We start from the raw sequence: 21,457 nt of genomic DNA, 5'->3' as shown, positions 1-21,457 counted from the left end.
TATCTCACTCGGTCATCTTGCACGGCCGAATTGGCCTCAGTAATGTGCGAGTGTACTCGGCCAAACGAGCGGGTCAACTTAGTTGTCGCAGCTACTATTACCCCGAATATATTCATTCACTCAAGTAATGACACTGCCATTGACTACATGGATTTAGGTGAGTGACATAGCTTATAACGATGGTACTCCTGCACATGGGTATGTAAGAAAGGTAACTAGCGATGTGCGGACTCCGCACACTACATAAATACCTTACTTGACTCAGGAAATAAATTTTCTGCATTTAACTATTGAATTCCACGCTCTGACGTAATTCTTATCTCGGGAACTATTGTGGAGACACATTACTGGCACAGCGGCTGCAGCTGCCCGTCCTCATGTCAAATTTCAGTCAATAAACGCTAGAAAAACATCACAAAAAGTCAGATGCACCCACTGTGGCATGAAAGCAACTATTATTGCCTTCCCCTGTCTGTGCCTCAGAATGGCTGCCAAAAAAAAACCATCGATGCCTGATTGCAGCACGGCTTTATAGGTTTATGCAAGTGCCCTATAAATATTTGGAGCAGCTTTCCATAATTCAAATTTAAACGAACGAAGACTTTCTCAGCCCTATCCTTGTGCTTGAGTGCTGTTTGCTTTCCTAGCAAGGAATTCTCCCGGTAGGGAGTTCAACATGTACCTTCCATTCTAACAGCAAAATTTTTTACCGTCACAGCAATATAATATCTGGTAAGTGTTTCTTAATTGCTTACTGGGCTCCGCCTTCAAGACAAAACTCTAAACGACACCATCATCGCCATAAAGAGCTAGCCGCATGCTAAAAAGACAGCTGGCGTAGTACCGATCCGTAGCCGAAAATGTAGGCAAGGAAGCGGCAAAGCCAAGAGCGATAGTTGCAATTTCGTTCTCAGCACCTATGGTCGGGCTTCTGGATCCCAGGGAACCACTTGCATTCCGTTAACGTTCATTGGACAGCCTGAAACCTGACTTGAGACGTTCGACATAATCTGAGCCTTGAACAACTGCAGCAATGATAAGAAGCTGCGCTCCGACAATATTTCATGCGTAGATTGAATTTGAATTTGAACAATACAAAAATACACAGTTTTGCAAGAATGCATGAGAAGAATTAAGTGAAAAGTGAGTAGTTGCGCGTAGTGAAGTTACAAAACGTTTCACAAACGGCAGATGAAAAAGAATACATATATATATATATATACACATATATGTCATATAAATGTGAAGAAAAAACTGGAAACTCAACTAATCTGCACTTCTGAAATAGCTGACTTTATAAACGTGAATATTAGTCCCGCTGAATAAGTCGAGAAAATTCTGATGGGGTAAGGGCACATATATCAATTTCAGATTTGTTGTAAGCATTTAAGAGCCTTGGTAAGTTCTTTTTTAGCATTTGTGAGCTGTAATTAGTCCTGAAACGGTGGACTGTCCAGGGTTCTGTGTTTCTTGCAAAACGTGATGAGACACGTTCTTCTAAACGTGATAACTCGAAGGGATACATGGTTCTTGCTGTTCGTGTGACAAAAATTCTGCAAAAGTCGACGCCTATATATTTCGCACACTGTGATAATTTTAAACTTGCCAAATAAATGCTCAGTGTGTGAACGGTACGGAACATTCCCGAGGGCGCGTACTATCCTTCTCAGTAATAAGAATATTTTTTTAAAATTCGTATCAGTTTTAGTGCCCCATACGAGGTGACAATAATTGAGATGAGAGGTGAATAAGGCTTTATATAATAGTACTTTAACTGATGTAGGAAGAAGATACCGGTTTCGGCTTATTATACCTCTTATCTGACACAGTTCTTGCGTTACAAAATTTACATTGTCATTCCATAGCAGCGATGAAGAAAAATGCACGCCTAGGATTTTGATGTTTTCTACAAGTTCAATCGGAGCATTATTATAGGCTATGCCATGTAGTAAAGGGGAGGTGCTTCCTTTTGGACGAAAAATTATAGCTTTAGTTTTGGTTGGGTTGACACATAAACAGTTTTGCTTAGACCATACACTAAGTTTAAGGAGCACTTCATTTGATATTGTGATAAGCTCGGTGTAAGAACGCGATGTTAGAAATATACTGGTGTCGTCTGCGCAAATTAGAAATTTTACATTGAAATGTATATTTACAATATCGTTAACATATATGTTAAAAAGCAAAGGACCCAGAATGCTGCCTTGAGGTACTCCAGAAAGTATAAACCTCTCTTGGGACCTAAAGTTATTTTTCTGTGCACATTAGCGTCTATTTTGAAGATATGACTTAAGAAATTCAAGAGAAAGTCCTCTAACTCCATAACGATTGTGCTTATGAAAAATAATTGTGTGGGTAATATAATCGAATGCTTTACTGGAATCTACAAATAAACCGAGAGCGATGAAGTTTTTTTCGCAATTGGTAAGGATATATTGTTTATGATGCAGTAGGGCCAACTCTCTGGACTTGTCTTTTTGAAACCCATACTGAGATTCGCTAATTAAGTTGTGCTTATTTACAGAATGAGTTTAAACGTACATTTACTATTTTTTTCTAAAGCTTTGGAACAGATAGGGAGAACAGATATGGGCCAGTAATTATTTATGTCTAGTTTGTTGCCTTTCTTATGGGGTACTGTTACTCTCGCACTCTTAATCTTTGCAGGAAAAACACCAGTTGAGATGCATAGGTTGTATACGTGTGCAAGTAGCTCAGTGACCTCATGGATGGATTGATGCAAAACTTCAATCAAAGTCCTGAGGTACGCGACTCAACGCGCTGCGGGCCGCTCCCACGTTGGGACAGTCAGACCATGCCCGACCGCCAGGTCGTGGGCCCTGTGGACAGCCCACAGTTGCGCCCCGGCATCGGGGCTCTTGATAGTGGAGAGCCACTTGTCCTCTTTGATTTGTTCTGTGCCAAGTAACGAGCGGCAACGCCAGAGCATATGGTCTAGGCTAGCTGAGTCATTGCAGTGCCTGCAAGAACTAGTGGCACAGGTGTCGGGATAAAGCTCGTGGAATAAAGCCGGGCTGGAATACGAGCCTGTTTGCAATAATCTGAGGGTCAATGCCTGCGCTCTATTTAACTTCTTCTGTGGAAGGGGAAAGTCTCTCCTACCGACATAAAAGTGCTGCGCAATTTCAATGTATGTGGTCGCTTGATTTCAGTTCTCCACCACTGCGGGCCTGCACGATCTCAGTGATCTCATGCAGCACAAATTTTACGGGTGGTATTTGTATCCCATCAGGATCAATGCATGACGAGTTTTTAAAACTAGAAAATACTGTATGCACTTCATGAACATCTGTAGGCTGGAAAAAGAGCGTGTTTTGACTTGGAGAGAAAGTAAGGCAAGGAGGTTTACAAAAGTAACATAGGTACCGCGATACACGAAATGTTTATTAATCTGTTCGACCATTTCCTGCCGTGATAACTTCTGTCCTTTGTAAGCAATTTGTTCAATAGGCTCGCTCCTTGTTTGTCGCCCCAATACAAATTTCATGTTATTCCAAAGTTTATGGCTCTGAGAGCAAGAAGAAAACATCTGGAAATAATATGCATCTTCTGTTTTTCGTAACTCTTTGGTTAGCTTATTTCTATACTCTTTAAAAGCCTTCAAGTCAGCATGGTCACGGTATTTTACAAATGTAAAATAAAGCTGGTCACGCTTCTTTATTTTATTAAACAGGTGTATTGTTAGCCAAGGCATTCTGACATTTCTTTGCTTACGTTTTTTGCAGACGAAGTGTTTTGAATACACATTGTGATAAACTTATACACATTGAAAAACATTGTGATAAACTTAGCGTAAGCCACTTCCGCATTATTTTCCGGAAGGATATTATCCCAGTTTACGTCGCTTAGTTCTGCCTGAAATGCCTGCAGCGTTTGTTCAGTAATGTCCTGATAAAATATGTCAGACGCGTTGCTGCGTATCGCAATGTTTGCACTTTTTACGTACATACAAATTGGCATGTGATCACACATGCAATGCGCGAAAACAGAACTGCTAATACATGAAGGGTGATAACTTGTCAAAAAGAGATCAAGTTGAGTTTCACTTGTAGCTGTAACCCTAGTTGCTGATTCTATGGAATTAATGCAACCGTTCTGGACAAATGTGGTTACAAACTCGCGCGTCGTAACGTTTTCAGAACCCACATAAAGATTCATGTCGCCACCAATAAGTACACATTTTCGGTTTTCACTGGCAAATGACAAGAGACTATCCATAAACATGAAAAAGTAGTCAAACTGCCATCAGGTGGTCGGTAACAAACAGCATATAACGTATTATTGGTTTCAACACATAGCCCCTCAATATTTCCATTCTTACACGAAACGTTGCCAGATGGATCACATGATATATTTATCAACAAGGAAACACCTCCTCCACGCCGTGATTCTCTGTTTAAATAGAAAACTTTCTTATTAGGTAACTGAAAAAAATATTGCTTGCGTCAGTGCACCACGTTTCAGTAAGCATAACTACATCGCACAAATATTCTATTTCTGAAACGAAGGTTTCCAGTTCTGTTCTTTTATTATTCGCTGATAGCACATAGATGTATACAGCTTAATCCTCTTTTTTTTGTAGGCGTAGTGTAGAGAACAATTCTGTCTTTGTTTTAAAGCCTAGGTGCATAATGGTTATATTGAGCTAAAAATATCTCTTATTAATGAGCTAGGGCAGAAAGGTCGTCAGAAATTTTGCAACAGCCACAGGATCGCCGTCATTTTTACGTACCCGGACTTTCCCATTAGAACACCAAACATACCTATAGCCAGAACTTTTAGCCCATTCTTTAGCAAAGTAGAGAAGCTTTCTTGTACCGAGGGTCAGATTTTCAGCTATGTAAACCATATCCTCACTGTTTCTCAGGTTTCTGTTGTTAGCGAGCCAAGTATCGGCCAATTCCTGGCGTGCAAAACGTATGATGATTCCTCGCGGCTTCCCGGGCTTTCCAGGTAACCTATGTAGGGCTACGACATCTTGTCTGCACAATAAAGCAACCTGTCATTTTCCGGCGGCTCCATTTACTTTGCTCAAGAGGTCTTCTCCGTCATCCTCAGCCACACCTTGAATTTCCATATTTAAACGCCTGCTCCGTGTCTCAAGATCCTCAACATCAGATTACAGCTGTGAAAGCTGCTGAAATGTTCCCTGTTTCTCAGTTTTGTCCAACAAGCCCTTAACGTCTTTGATATCTTTATCATGAGTATCCAGCCGCTGTTGAATAGCGTGGAAATAATCAGACAAGACCTGAACAGATTTTTCCATGCATGAAACCTGGGCCGGAAGCTCGAGAAGAGAACTTAGCTTGCGGTCAATTTCTGCTAACTTAACAAGGATGTTTTTATCAGATGCCTGATTTGCAGCGGGAACATGGCTCTTTCCACCGACAGACTTACAGAAGCAGCATTTCCACGTTTTCAGTGACGTCTCGCGCTTTATAATTAACGCCTTCTTCAGATACCCCAGAACAATCCTCTACATGAAAAACAAACTCGCACTTAGAGCACACTAGAATCTGGTCAGCACCGTCCAGCGAAACTCGGCAAGCACTACAACGGCCCATTTCGCACGTCTTGCACTATACAAAGGAAGAAGACTGCTGCACTTCAAGAGACACAAAACACGTTGAAATGTTCAACCGTTTGATACACTTCGACGGCAGCAGCGGAGCAAGAAATAGAGAGAGAGAAAAAAAGGGGGGGGGGAGGCAAGGCAACCAACCTGGGAATTGCAGAAGAGCAGTTTAGAAACCTGGGCGAAGCGCTCCGCGGCTGCCGTCAAGTCATGGCAGCCGCGCCAGCAATTCGACAATGCCAGCAATTGGATCGAAGCTCCAAATGCTGGCGGCATCTATGCCCGACGCTGTGGCGCTAACGGAGCCTCACCGTGCATTACGTGAAGGCCGCGCTGATGACCTGGAACCGGCTCCTCAGTACGTTCCTCAAGGCCTTTAGGAAAGTCATAGAAAGGCAGATGGCCGGACCTCTTCGTGATGCCCCAGTACAACAAAAGGAAATAGAACATCTCCCTAACCCTGGAGAATATGATGCATCTTTCTCGCCAGGCCGACATTACAGAGGAAAAAAGTTTTTTCTTATTCGTGCAGTGAAACAAATACTTTTCGCCTGTATAATTCGGACTATGTCGCAGTGATTCAATCTGCCATTGCCAGAGCTCCCGTCTGTCGACCTGAGCAGCTTCCTTAGCATGACGTACCCCTTATGTGCCTGGCCATCACTCACTATGGTATTGTAGGCAGTCTTGACGGCTGTCCTAGAGCCGTGCCGTTGTTCCTGCGTTTATTTCGGCAGAAGCGCAAAGGCGGCAAGCAGAGCGGCGGCTGCGCCGAACAACATAGCAGGCTTTGTGAGCAACACTGTCTGTGCCGAGCTTTCGCCTCGAGCACGTGCCACGCATTTTTACTTTGCTTTTACAGCCGGTACCAAGGCGGCGGCTGCCAACTTCGTCGCGATGCGGTGGGCGCAATCGTGGGCGTTGCAGGGCCCCGCTTATACGGAACGTCAAAATGTCTAACCAGCGAAACCGCGTTTCAAAAGTGTCTGTGGTCATTCCAAGTGGCCAACGCGAAGGGCATTGAGTCACTGCCGCAGAGCTAGGACGGATGGCACCGGGTATTGCGTAACAGGCGAGGAACGCGATGAACGAACGTTGCAGGGACGACCGCACCAACTTGATGCAGTGGTGGCAGGCACATGCGTCCCAATGATAGATAAAACGTTATTTGATCTATTTAGGTGTGGCGGGGCCCCCAGTCGTCCCGGAGCCCCTTCACTGACATCTTTAGGCAGGCCCGGTCCACCAGCCAGAGCTGGTCCTCCGAGCAAGCGGCCCAAAGAGCGACCTCCCTCGAGGAAAAGGAAGGGTTGAGAATAGAGTGCACCGCTATGGGCTTGGGGCAGCTCCACAAACAGTGGAAAAGATGTGGACCGGGCGCTCGGCGGGTGGTAACATTTGGATTATGGAGACCAGGGTAAAACATTTGTGAGAGACAAGGAGAAATTTGTTTTGAATCTGGCGCCAAATTGAACTTTGATTGGTAAGGGAACGGTGAGGGGAAGTAAATTTAATCGTCCTTTCCTGTAATACCTGGTAATCTGGCGGTAGGTGTATATCCCCTCTCCTGGTTATTACATGGGGTTGGCTAAGTGGTTTTCCAGGGTGCGGAGGTAAAGACCTACGACATACGCATTAACATGCTCCTTCCCAGGGACACACTCATGCCCAGGCACCCACGTGATGGCCACCGGATGCGGAAGCGAAGGGATGTTTTATAGAATGTGTGTTACCGTCTTAGTTTCTACGCCTAGAAGGAATGAATTAATTGTATGCACTTCAGAAATCGGTGCAGATTTCTGTAATGGTAGAATCCGCGGCCACACGCGCCACTGCTAGGGCTAATGCGACCTCCTCAGCCACGCCGGTGCGCGCTGTTTTTATCGAGGTACAGAGGTTACGCGTCCATCCTCCATCACGACGGTAGCCGTGACCGTTCCTTCGAGCAGACAGACCACGACGTCGACATAGAGGATGTCTTCGCGATTCCGATAGCACGGGGCACAGTAGTCTGCTCACGCCTTGCGTCGGCCCGGATAGTGGTGCGAAATTATGTTTCGTGGCAACGGTTCAAGTTGCATGTTAGTCCTGAGTCTTACATAAATCAGGAACCACGTCTGCTTGTTCGGGATTGTGCCGCTTGGCTCAGACCCCAGAGGTCAGAGTAGGTCTCGCCCAGTGCTTGTTCGGGAGAGGCACATGAGTTGAATACTCCTCTGTGCCTCTAGGATTTGCTCGAGGGTTTTATAGAGACCAGTCAGTAGGAGACGGGTAGCGCTAGCGCGGACTGGTAGCCTCAGTGTGCTCTTAACCGCCCACCTGATTATACTATTAGCCTGAAGCAGTTCTTTTTGAGTGCGGTGGTGATACTTGAAGTGGTAGGCGAGCCGACAGACCACCAAAGCTTCAATCACTGCATGGCATCCTTTACAGACAGACCGTGATTGCGTGGCCCAATCCAGCGAACCAGTCCGGACATTTGCTTTATTTACTTATCGAGGAGGTTCAGGGTAAAATCCGCGTCTAGGTTAGATTGGATGCGCAGGCCCACGATATTGATTTCATGTCCCTTAGGCACTGGTTGGCCGTGTACCAACAGGTAAATGCCTGTGTCGCACGAGTGGGCATTAATCTTGTGCAATTCGGATTTTCTGCAACCAAAAGAACCCCATTATGCTAGTACGCCGTTCGATGACGGCAGCTATTTGTAGGACATCTTGGCCTTCCTCAATAGAGCCTTCTCACAACCGTGGGATCATACTATCAGCATAAAAATCGTGGTGCAATTTAGGTATATCTGCGATCTCTCCGGCCAATGGTGCCATGGCTATGTTAAATAAGGAGGGCAAAAGCGGCCGATGTGAGTCGACCTGTTCTAATCTCGGAGGTGCAATTTTTTTACATGTTTAACAACTATGCTTCGAGATACTCTTTTCACGTGCAAAAAACTTAAGGCGTTTCTCACAAGCAGAAGTATTTGAAAATTGTTCTAAATCAGGTATGGGAGCTCTACTGGCTTTAATGTTTGAGTGATGCATTACAGCTGATTTTCGCAAGCACTACTTTCTTTTATATGATGAGGCTGCCTGTTTTAACAGCATTTCGAGATTAAGTAGTGTCAGCATCAGATCAGTCTCCAATTTGAATCAGTGCCCAGGCGTAGGATATGCTTCTTTCTTATGTTCGGCCATCGAGCAAGTTCCTGTGGTGTTGCTACGTTCAGGAGAAGCCCCAAAAGCGGCTGTATCTTTCAGCGGCAAGCTGTGGTTGTTCTGGCTCCAAACAATTTTGCTGAGGGCCTTTTTGCGGAGCTTACCACCTGGATAGTGATACTGTGGTTCAACAACCACCACAATGACCTTCGAGATCTTCTACAGGTCGGAGCTGTCATACCAGCTTTTGCCTGGATCACCTTGACATGTGACAGTAAACGCAAACGTTCTAAATAATATACGGAGCATGCACAGCTCAAAATAAATGACGCCATCACAGCGCAGCGAAAAACTTGTGCCGAAAGGAAGAAGCTTGCAAACGCTACGAGGGCAACCCGTAGGCAACAGTAACTTTCGAACGCTTACTTGTATCCTAGAAAAGCTTTTCTGAATTCTGGCGAAGCTTCACATAACTATAACGTGAAATTATTTGAACTAGTTAACAGCATGTTCAGAAACTTCATTCATCCTTCAATTCGATTTTCTTATTATTGCGCAATTTTTACTTCTTGCGCAGAATTTCTTTGCGCCTAATGCATCTCAATGAAAATTTCGTACGCAGACTGCATCTTCAGTTGGCTTGATAATGCGATATTGAGGAAACAAATATTTAATATTCTTTCCTAAATTCAAGAATAAGCGTCTTAGTCAGCTGAAATATTCGAGCACGACTGCTGGCCTCCAGAAACATCAGTGGGAGCTCAAAAAGGGAGAATATTATTGTCGAAATACTGCGATGAGCAGTTTACGTCATCACATTCATCTACTCTGTATTCAGCTATGAGATTCTCCTCAGCTATAGAAGGTTACATTGAGAAACTGGAAATTGCCAAGAGCAGCTGTGGGAGCTCAAAATGCGGAAAGAGCAGTCTGGGCGGTTAAACAGGCATATCGCAGACGACGCGTCTCGGCAGCAGCAATACGGTGTGTGGTTGCATTGCTTCTATGCTATACCACATTAGCTTCGACATTCATCCTGTGCAGGCTTGTGGTAAAATGTTTTAGCAGAGAGCATACTAAGTTAGCGTACCTTCTGGCGGTGTTCAGTCTCTTCATCAACCTTGTCCTTCTTGTGGGGCTTTGTATCTGTAGGCTTGTTGTCCGGATTTTTCAGAGCCAACTAGAACAAGATGCCAAAACTGTTTTAACATACTGCCTCCATAGGCCAGCACCAACTACTACATTAGTCAGTAAAGCATCTATTTTGACCGGTTTTCGTCTCACATGCGTGAAAACTGCATCCGTTAGCACACCACTACAAGCGTGCTGCTTCACGTTTATCCTTGAGGGTATGGCCATTCGTATTAATGACACAAGTTTCGGCAAGAACAGCAGACCCTGAAGTTATGGGTTTGATTATTTATTAGAAGGTGCAAGGTTGTCCACTCTTAAAGGAGTGCTGAACCAACCCTCGGGCTTGGAAAACGTACATAGTCCGCGGATAGCATACGCCGCTGTCAATTCTCAGCTAAGCTTTGCGATCGTTCGCTGGGCGTGGAGCTGGCAAGCGCAACGTGAAATCAGCTATCTCACAAAGTCTCTCTTTTCAACAGAACCTGCTGGTTGCTCTCTTATGGACGCTTTATTTCGTAGTATAGAAGATTCCCATACGAGTAACTATTGGCCAATAGGTGACGTCAATCAAAAAGGGTGTTTGGATCAGTGCGCTTCTTACTACAGTTATCGGATACATTTATGGACGCAGTTTCATAAACAGGCTGAATTAAGGCAGAGTCTGCTTTCTAATTTTAATAATAATTAAGTAATTCCGGAGGAAACGGTCTGTCGTTGCTGATTCTCGGTGCGGCCTCCCACATAGTAATTAGGCTTTGGTCACTCTGATTACCCCTGTCGTAGCCGTCGGGTCTCGCTATTTTCGTCTAGTTTTTATTCTTCAACTAGCCTCGAACCATGCGAACCTTAAAGTCAGACCACACGCTCGTTGGCCAGGGCGCGCTCACTCATGGCTGCTCCTAGGCAGACTAAGTGATAGCGCTTCGAAAATTCGCGAATCTTGCTACAATCCGTCGGTCTAGCCGGTGAAGGACAAAGTCGGTCCGCACCACACACCAACATCAGACTGGTGGATATGAGCGCCAGCACGCACTCAACCCGTGTCGTGTACAAACGAAACGCTGCGCATACGCACTACCGTTGCACGTAGCTGTGGTTTGCTACGTATCATAGATACTGCCGCCACCGTGAGGTGAGGACAAACGCATTTGGCTTGCATTTGGGATGTTGTAGGCGTCAAAATAGCAAGCACTGGCGTCGACGTTAACATCTACTATCAAGTGGGAACTGCGTGCGGAGGTTACGTTGAGTAGGAGAGTTTTGCGGACGCCTCGCTCCGCCGTGGCCTCGCTTCGCCGTGGCCTTGCTAAAATTGCTAAAGAGGAAGCGAAAGCAAAGCGAAGCGCTTGTTTGATTTCCGATTACTCCGCTTCTCATCAAGGCAGTGAACTCCTTTTCGCGGCGAAGTATTTGAAAAACAAACCATTTTAACCTGAAACGTCATTCTTCAGCTCAATAGAAAGTGGTTCAGGGCCGCTTGAAAAGTATCTCTTAATGGGATCTCGCAACAGTACAATCACCAAAATTTGCAGCCGAGGTCTGGTTGCAGTAGGATTAAGGTATGGTACAGTGAGTGCTTCGTGACTGCCGGTTTACGTTAGTCACCGTGTTTGGTTCTGTGTTATCTCGACCGCGCTTTCAGGATTGTTCTTGTGGCTAGGGGCGCTATAACGCAAAACTGTTCCAAACTTTTCTATTCCAATTCTGCAATGAGCCCTCCGCGATAGGTCAAAAACTTGCTTGGACCACCCACTTCACCTCTCTGTCACGCGGCGTCATGAAATCCGCGATAGCTCCCCATCTGATATGACGTGTACGCGCTGATTATGCATAATTTTACTGAACGAAAGAAAAATCGTTATTTCTCATTGGTCGCCTCTTCGCCATTAGCCCTCGGCTCTTTTTCGGGCTGCGCCCACTTCACCTGCTGGTCACGCGACGGCAGAAAACCACAAGAACTCACGGCGTCAAAGTGGCATGTACGCGTTAAAGATGTAATAACATGCCGAACAAAACTGAATTTTCTCCTGAATAGCCGCAGGCTGCCCCTTTCCGAAAGAAATAAAAGACGGCTGCCGCCGATCGCTGAAGCACTGGCTATTCACAGCCGGAGAGCATGGGTTTATTTGCAAGTAGCAGAACCTTTTGCGTGGCCATGTAACATTTTGAAGAACTTTCGGCACGTTTACGACCTCGTTCTGCCAACTCTTCTTTGCTGAGGATCCGTTTTGGCGTCATTGTTAAGCTTCTGTTGCATGCCGCCGCGATCGTCGACGTGCCACCGCTAGCTAAGTGGGAGAAAACGGACCAATCAGAGACGGCGGCACCACCCTCTTCATCCGGTTATCTATTTTCAGTGCACTGGCTCGACCCCACCGAATTCCTCTCCACTTGAGCGTGGTTTTCGCCTCTTGTGAACCAATTAGATAACACAAACCCCTCAGTGTAGGCAATGCTATTCGTTTTTCAAGCAAACAAATGTGAGCTCCTATGAAGGAGGAGAGCGCTTGATTGGTTTGTTCTGACAACCCTGCGAGTGACCGCCCGATGCTTGCGTCGGCCGCGGCTATGCGGCCTAGGTGGAACTAGAAGAAGTAAATAAAGGGTGAAATGAGCACGCATGCAACTCCGTACATCACGTATCACGCTACGGAAAAAGGACGATCTGGGAATAGATTTGCTGTCTCTGGTGGATTCATGCTAACGTGTCATCACCGACTAAAACCGCGGTACTTAAGAATATGGGCAATACACGCCTTGCAGGTCACTCACTGCTGTGCAGTGCTCCTGCTTTTGACAGCAGGCGATGCATTTGCGGCACGTAAAACAGCCACATGGAAGGACGCGAAAGAAGACGCTGTTGTGAGTAATTAAGGGAGAAATACTTCTTCCCGCAAGTACATTACATGTGGGCTCGAGGGACGTAGTGAACTGAAGAGCGGCGGATGCGGTGCAAGAGAGAACAAGGCTTGACAGAAGAACGTACGACTGGCGCACATCAAATGGCTGATGGCCGCACGTTGGCCCGGTCATTGCGCTACCCGCACGCGTAGGCGCTTTCTGTTGGGCACGATGCGGACGATACAACAGAACTTCGTTGCGTAAAACTTCACTTATTCTGAGAATACACTTCAGGCCGCAGACAGTGTGTTTAAACGCGTGACAATGTTCTCTTACGTTGGCGTCTCTACCGGCGTGCTCTGCCTGTCACACGCTCCGTGGTCCGCGGTGGCAAGAAGTTTGCTCAATAAAGCTAAATGAACAATTCCTATAGAGACACGACCAACCTACTTCTTCATTCTCTTGAACTGCAGATGGGTTAGCCATAGGTGGTGATGTGCGTAAAGTGAGCTGCTGATCATCGCCTGGGTATTATTACAGTGAAATCAGTATACGGATTTATATTAAGAAAGGCAGGCTGATGTAGCGGAGAACAAGCCTCGCAGTCTAAGTTGTGGAGTTCATTAAGAACTCCTTTCAGCCCTAGAGCACCATACACAAGCGAAATGATTTAAGCAACGGTATCTCGATCGCATAGGCAATGCGCAGTCGTATGCGTTATGCAGTATTCAACTTTTAATAAGAGTAATAACTTGAGCTTACCGACAATACATGAGGGCCCTGTGGTTCGCCAAGCCGCAGCGTGCGAGAAGAAGGAAGAAATGGTCAGTGCAAATGCGCAAATAAAGGCACTAATTTCTACATCTGTGCTGTCGGTACATCAATTTCATCCTGGGTGCTCTAAATTGCGTAACTTTATGCCCTTAGGATTGAGAACAGGTTCTTGCACACATGCACCATGCCATGGACACTGTGCTAGGTTCGCTTCAGTGTACACTCATAGAAAGCATTAGGTTATAGTGGGGCCCAAATACACAATTTTTTTCAAAACTAGAAACCAGAACCTTTTTGTTCCTGAACAAGCATGTCTTATTTAAGTTACGGAACTATAAAGTGCAAGAATAATTTTATTTTGTCGCAGGTCATTTCTGTCATAAAGCCTGTCAAGAGTGGTAGTCGCGCCGGCAATGAATAAGTTACTAATGAATTGCTGAATCGTCTAAAGCATTGGCATTTATATAGATAAGTAAAGTACCTATTGAATTAACAAAGTTAAAAGTAACATGACAATAATTTTGGCAACTTCTTAGGCTCCTACAATACGCGAAGGTGAACACCCGCTGGTAATGTATTACCAGCGGGTGTTCGCTGGTAATACATGGTAACACGTGGGAACACGTGGTAATGTATTAAACTATCGGACCGGAGGGGTCAGATTTCTTGCAAGACATAACGAGCCGCATTGTGAAGTTCACGTATGGCGCGGAAGGTCGACTTCCACAGCGACACATGGGAATACCTAAAACTCTAGTTAAAGGTTATTTTGTTCTTTCTTTCATTGAATCTTCATTAGTGTGATGTCTAATGATGATGAGTGATGTAAGTAGGCAATTTTCAACAGGAATGTGTCGCTCTACAACGGTGAGTAGTTTCGGGGAGCCTGGAAAACGTTGTGTAGTGCGCTCAACCATTGGGCTACTGCGCTTAAGGATCCTGAGCGACGTGTGTTCGGTTCCGCCAACACCCGAGAAATTCGGTTCCGCCAACACCAGAGAAAACAAGTTAGGCACACATTTTTGGTAGCATTGCTTTCCGAATGAACCCACAAGACGGTCTGACAGATGCCTAAAAAGCCGGGCTCCATTCAACAAAGTGTTTGGCATAAAAAGCCTTTAAGTTTCTCTAGTGCGCGATTGTGGAGAAATTCGCATTGGGAAATCGGTTACACGGATTCCTCAAGACGCGCAGACCGACTCTATAGCGCACTCCACCACGAGTTCTTTGCCCCAAGACGCTTCTGACCCCCAGCCGAGTTCGTGGAAGGTAAACATAAGCACTCCGAGGTCACTCGTAGTCGTTAAGCGCGTCAAATGACTGAGATACGCGTGACCCTACTGGAACAAAAATACTTGGTTTAATGTAAACACTACGTAAGGGAAATGCAGAATCAACTTGCGTGTTATACCTCACCTTCAAAAACCATTGTGTCTGTCATTGCCGCAACAATCAGGACCACTTCAGGCTTAACTTACAACGCCGGCTACCGTTTAGCCCCAAAAGATAAACATTACTTTAAGGCATTCTCCTTCTAAGCAAAAAAATTCAGCAGAACCGATCGCACAATAAATATTTACGGTAAAGCATGATATTAGCAGTTAGGTAATTATCTGAAGAGTGTACTGTAACTGCCGAAGAGCGTCGTGTTCGAGTCGTGTATGACGCCGGGCTGCTTTCGGGCTCTTCCTTCTAGGCACCCTGGGACAACCAGCCTCACCGCAGTAAAATCCATGCGCGGCCCATGTGTCACGTGGGTTGAACTTCCCCCAGCACCAAAAAACATTAATAATTTCGTAAAAAAAAGCAGGCACATATCCCATGATGCTAACCCCGTGACCAAAGCTGGCGTCAGCGAGGTTCAATGAAGAGTGGCACATACCCATTTATAGCTAATGATCTAGTCTGGCATAAAGAGGCCCATTAAAGAGCAGCACATGCCCAGTAACGCCTACCCAACCAATGGCGAAACTTGGTGTGAAACACGTGAAACAGGGGGGCACATGACTTTCAGCACAGCCCTAGTAACAAATTCCCAGTGACTCAAATTGACATCAAAGAGCGTCATTCAAGTTTGCTACATATAGACATTTCACACAAGCTGGGTTCATCAAAATAATTTGAACAGCGCCAAATCGACATGTGCGTGCCTGTATCGAGCAGAGCAGTGACAAGGACATCATCCACGTCACATCAAGCAAATTCCTATCCGTCGGTAAGGTCAGTAGAGCAACTGCAGTCCCGGTCTTTCTAGCACCGTCACCTCTTAGAGCAGCACCCGTAAGTTTCCCGTAGAGTGCTGGTACATGGGGTACAGAGAACGGCAAATATATGGTGAGCAAGACAGGTGTCGCAGTGGTGAGGGTGAACAACTCTGCCGTCTATATGATGACACCTGAGTGAAGTTGTAGGGCTCTCTGGAATGTTCCGATGGTGGACGAGTTCCTGGCGAGCGGCGGTAAGGTTGGACCGCCGACTGATATTGGGATGACGTTCCCGTAATGTGGCTGTGATGGAAATTGCAGCCGGCGCTGTGGCAGTCGAAACAAATCGGCGGATCGGCAGATGTTCGCCATTCCGCAGGGTTGCGAGAAGGCCTCGAGGGGTACTGGTGTCGCGAAGAATGGACCGTAAGAAAATGTACGCGTCCGATTATTTGACGGAATAGACAGACTGAATTCCAAGGTTCTTCAACTTGTTGCGCACGGCAGGCTGCTCGAGGGAAATCGTCGGTTGAGAAATGCTCGAACAGGCCTGGAAACCAGCCGGGGCCGTGGCTCCGATCTTCCAGTGAACGATGCGAACGGTGTTTTGGACGTTGACACGTGATGCGCAGAGTGAAGGTCCTTGCAAGACCACGTAGCAGCCGTATTTCGAAAACGCGTCAACTGGTGTGCGAGGCGACGACTTGTTGCTTCTTCGAAGCGTCGACATTCATTACTGAAATCGGCTATTGTGGGAGAACTGTTATACACGAGAAGATTAAAAGCGTCGTCTGCTATGTCGTTCAGTACGTGGTTCACTTTGTCTTGTGGCGTCCTCTCGTCCACCTTGCGGCAAAGGGCGAGAACGTCCAGGATGTACGTCACATATGATTCGGTCAAGGCCAGATCGCGGGACCGAAGTTCCTTTCGCACAGCTCGCTGACGGCCAACAGGTTTCGTGAACAACTCGTGTAGCTTTTGCCTACATTCCTCCCAGATCGCCAGTTCTTTCTTGGCATTTCTAAACCAACCCCTCCCTGATGATTCCTATTTCACTTTCAGTTACCCTGTACTTGGTTGCCAACTTTCGTGACCTCTTCCTCCATTCTGTGTCCATTCTTTTCAGGTACAAGTACTTGTGGACTTTAGCCAGCCATTTATTTTCATCCACATTCATGTGTGTTTCACCAAACCCAATTTTGTTCTGCTCTTCTTTGTCCAGCCCATGTCAGCATGCACTGCCTCATTTGTGGTTTCACCGTGTGCCCCCAAAGCCAACCTGCCGACGGATCTTTCGTTTACTTCCAACCGCGACAGGATGTCTCATTTTAAGGGCAGAATGACATTTTCGAACGTTAGCGTTGCCACCATTACTCGTCTCCAGATTCCACGCAACACCTTATAGTTGTTATGACCCCAAAATGCTCTACGCTTCACTATCGCTGTATTCCACTTCACCTTGATTTTCAGGCTATATTGGTGGGCCCTTGAGCATTTCCTTCGTCTACGCATACGCAGAAGTATCGAAATTGTTCGAATATTGGTATGGTTTGCTGTTGGATTAAAATTACTCGTGTTTTCAGTAAAGGTCATAATTGCCGACTTGTCTGTGCTAACCTAGTCTCTAGACTTGTCGCTGCGCTGCCAGAAATCTCTGGCATTGTCCGGTACTAGCAGAATGTCATCCGCATAAATCATTGCGGGGACATTCTTCTGCGTCGTTTGTATACTACCCATGTTGGATAAATCAAACCCTAATTCAATATTTCCCAGTGGCCAAGCGCCCCCGACGAGTGTGCCACTTAGAATCGATCGCGCATGCCCACCAGCTTTCGGAGGCTTGTTTCAACACCTCGCAGTTCTAGCCACACTAACGCAGTGACTTTGGCGTTGCACGGCTAAGCCCGAGGGCGTATGGTCGAAAGGCGGCCGTGGCGAACACACATTGATTATTGGTGGATTGATTGATTCTTTATTGGTTTCTCACATATAGATGTGGTGGGAGGCGAAGGAAAAAGCCATTCAAGGATGGCCTGAGGGAGTCCTTCGCCCCCATACTGGGAAACACAACACCAGAGGCACACATATTTTGTTCACATGGTCGTACACTTTCACAGAAGCATCATATTAAACATAACATTGTCATACACTTTGACAAAACCATAAAATCATGCATTGATTAGCGACTTACGCGTAGTAATAGCGTCATTAAAACAATATAATTAAATACAAATAAAAAACTGCTCTAGAGGTCGATGTTAGGATAGAAAGAATGTGTACAAGTGAGCTAATTTTATTTCGTGAATATCAATGTGTTGTTGAATAAACTCATTTACTAGAAGCATTTTCCGACCGTAGCCAGTGCAACAATACGGAATATTACATATTTCTGTTGGTGTTGTGTTCTATGATACTTCCTTCGGATGGAGATTTACTAAACCCATTAGGAGAGAATTATGGGGCGAAAGGCACGAGCGCTCGTGTACCATGCATTGTGTCAAACTTTAAAGAACACTCAAGCGATCGAACTTAATTGGAAGCCCCCACTACAATGTGCCTCATAACCATATTGTGGTATTTGCTCGTAACACCGAGGAATTTATTGCAGTTAAACTTAAACAACCAATCCACTTGGCGCAAAGCGCTCGCTTTAAAATTTTGGTATTTTCCGACCAAACCCAAATCTTATCGGATCAGCACTTTCCCGTCTGTTACGAATTACTGAAAAAAAATTATGCAATGTTTTCTCCCAGGCAGCTGTTAAGGCGAATAGCATGAGTTGCCTACACATGAGCCATTTCGAGCCTGCCTGCCTCCTTATCTATCTATCTATCTATCTATCTATCTATCTATCTATCTATCTATCTATCTATCTATCTATCTATCTATCTATCTATCTATCTATCTATCTATCTATCTATCTATCTATCTATCTATCTGTCTGTCTGTCTGTCTGTCTGTCTGTCTGTCTGTCTGTCTGTCTGTCTGTCTGTCTGTCTGTCTGTCTGTCTGTGTGCGTGTGCGTGTGTGTGTGTGTGCGTGCGCGTGTGTGTGTGTGTGTGTGTGTGCGTGCGTGTGTGTGTGTGAGAGAGAGTACGTATAACCTTCCGCCGACCCAGCAGCCGAAGTAGTCTACCTCTTTGGGCCACTAGGTATGTGCTCCTTTCATTGATTTCAGAAGTGACTTTTACGACCACAAATTCAATTTTTCAATAAAAATAGAGGCAACGGAGGAAGAAGGTGGTACAAAAGTACGAAATAAGTCTACTTTTAGGGTTTTACGTACCGCAACCATGAACTGAATATCAAACGCAAAATAGAGGGGAGGCTCCGGATCAACCGCGACCACCTAGGGTCGATTACTTTCCACCCAATGCAGGGCACACGAACGTTACCGAATTCCGCCACCATCGCCATGCGACCGCGTTATCAAGGTTCGATCCGGCACTTCGCGCTCAGGAGCGAAATGCCGTATTCATTGCACTACCGCGGTGCGTTCGTGGGTACTCTGAGCTCGAGATACGGGCTTGGAACGGGCGGCCTTTACCTCTTAAAGTCTGTCAGAATAAACAGCACTTACCGGTAGGAAGTTGATGGTCTGTATCTGCCCGTTTCGTATCACGCGGGAGTGAAAGAGAAAAAAAAGTCAGCGCTAAGCGTAAGCCTTGAGAACTTGGTCTTTACAAGCTAAAGTTGGTGAATGCTGCACTTCAAACACTGCGTTACGCTGTTCGTAAGTGAGCGATGATCGACGCTTGGCACAAAACAGAGAGAGAGAAGGGAAGACGGAAAGCCACTAAAAGTTGCTCTGCAGGAGCACCACATCTTCCACAGGGTCACTAAATAAAACATTTTAATTTTATTAAATGACCCTACTATACATTAAAGATAACTAAAGGATGTTGAGTTAATGGTTTACCATCTTTTTGCCAGAAAGTATGGCTACATGGGTCCTCTTTCTTTACTGGTCTTGACAACATTATGCGTCTTGATCCTTAACTTTATCATAATATTCTCTCCCACGAATAAACTATTACCTTCTTTAAATTATCATGTGCACACACCTCTTGCTGTGTGTCAGTCTTTGTATATCTATAACACCGTCATTAGTACTTCTTATGTTTTATTTGCTGTTCTATGGTTGCTTGCCCTCCTTGTATTCGTACTTCTTTTCCTGTTCTAAATCAGACGCTTACTATATTCCAAATTAGAAATAGTGAGTTATCAAGATAAATAAATATGTAGAGGTTGGGAATGCGTTCAAAACGGCTATATAGTGACTTCCATATAAGTAGTAATAACTTAGACCAGGAAGACGACATATTGCCGCTGAAATAAATGAATGTAAACGAAAGTATTGTCACGGTATCACGAGAGCGACAATAAATACAATCCCTAACAAGACGAAAGAGACGACGTAGGGACGCTAGCATAACGTTCCGCCATGCTGGTTCACACTTTCTGAGTAGTTAATAATGACCTATTTAACCGCATATCTCTGCCTGTTTCATAGCGTAATAGCTTGGAGGGCACCGTTGCGCAGTGATAACGGCGTAAGCGGCGTTGAGTGTGAGTTGACCGTGTGCAAAAGGCGTCCACCAATCACAGAACGTGGCGCACGCTGCGTGCTCTCTAGCAAGCATAGCGCGGCAGCGGCTGTGCTGGTCGAGAAGAAGAAAAAAAGGAACCAGAAAGCTCGCCTTCGTGAGTGACCTTTGTCACCAGGGTTTCCTGGTAAAGATTACGGTAGCATAAGCTGCAGTTGCCGAGAAGCGCGAGAAGCAGTCACAGACGTTTTATTGCCATCGCGTTCCCCTCTTAAAGGCGAAGCTTAAGCGTTTTCGAACTTTTGTCATACACCTGGCAGTAGAATAAAGCTGCAAAGAAAAGACAATAGGGGTTACTGTTTCTGAGAAAAAAAAGCGGAGTTGAAGAGAAAATTACGACCGAAAATTTCTTGGGGTAAGTATCCTGGTGCGAAGCACCTTTCAGTGGTTCCTTATTTAAATGACGTACCATTACATGAACAGGTCGAGGGGTATTACCGATTAAGGCGCCATATGCATTTACACCTATACATGCATATATAATAAATATTTCTATATGTAAATGTCTAATCTTCTGTGGTTGAGGCATGTTTGCAGTCCGAGAGCATGAGCTTGGGAGGAGAGTGGCCCCTGGGCATGCGTAGCTCTCAGCGGCCCTCGTCCTCTCTTATTGTCCAATAATTGCGCCATAAAGCGCACACCTTTTTATTTTTCTATTTTACTTATTTGGGGGGGGGGCAACTGCATATATACTCAAAATTATGGATTAAATAGTCAATTGGTTTAGGTTGAGATTTTAGCATTACTGTTCCACATTGGTAAGCGGAAGATTACCTTTAGAGCGCAGCGCTCAGGCCCCGTTCCTGCGGTAAGCGTCGGCAGCGTCGGCGGTGTAACCGCGAGAACGAGCGCAGCGAAAGATAAAAGAGAGGAAGTGGAGCGGGAGGAGAAAGACGCTAGCCGAGAATGGCGGAGAGCAATAAGAACTCGCCCCTTAATTGACGTGCGCACAGGCAACTGGTTTTATGCGGACCCGCCCGACCGCTCGATGCGTACTCATATGTAGTCTCAGCCTGACTGCTCGTTTCGCACTATCGTCTGGTAGCGTCAGTTCTCACATGCGCTGTTTGGTTAGCTTGGTTTGGTCTCGTTCGCGCTCGTTTTGATTGTCATGTTTTGCCATTATCTTTTAATGTCATTGTAAGCGCT

This window comes from Dermacentor variabilis, chromosome 11, assembly GCF_050947875.1.
Source record: "Dermacentor variabilis isolate Ectoservices chromosome 11, ASM5094787v1, whole genome shotgun sequence".
In the NCBI taxonomy this organism is placed as follows: Eukaryota; Metazoa; Arthropoda; class Arachnida; order Ixodida; family Ixodidae; genus Dermacentor; species Dermacentor variabilis.
The sequence above is the reverse complement of the archived record's forward strand: the minus strand, read 5'-3'. Positions refer to the sequence as shown.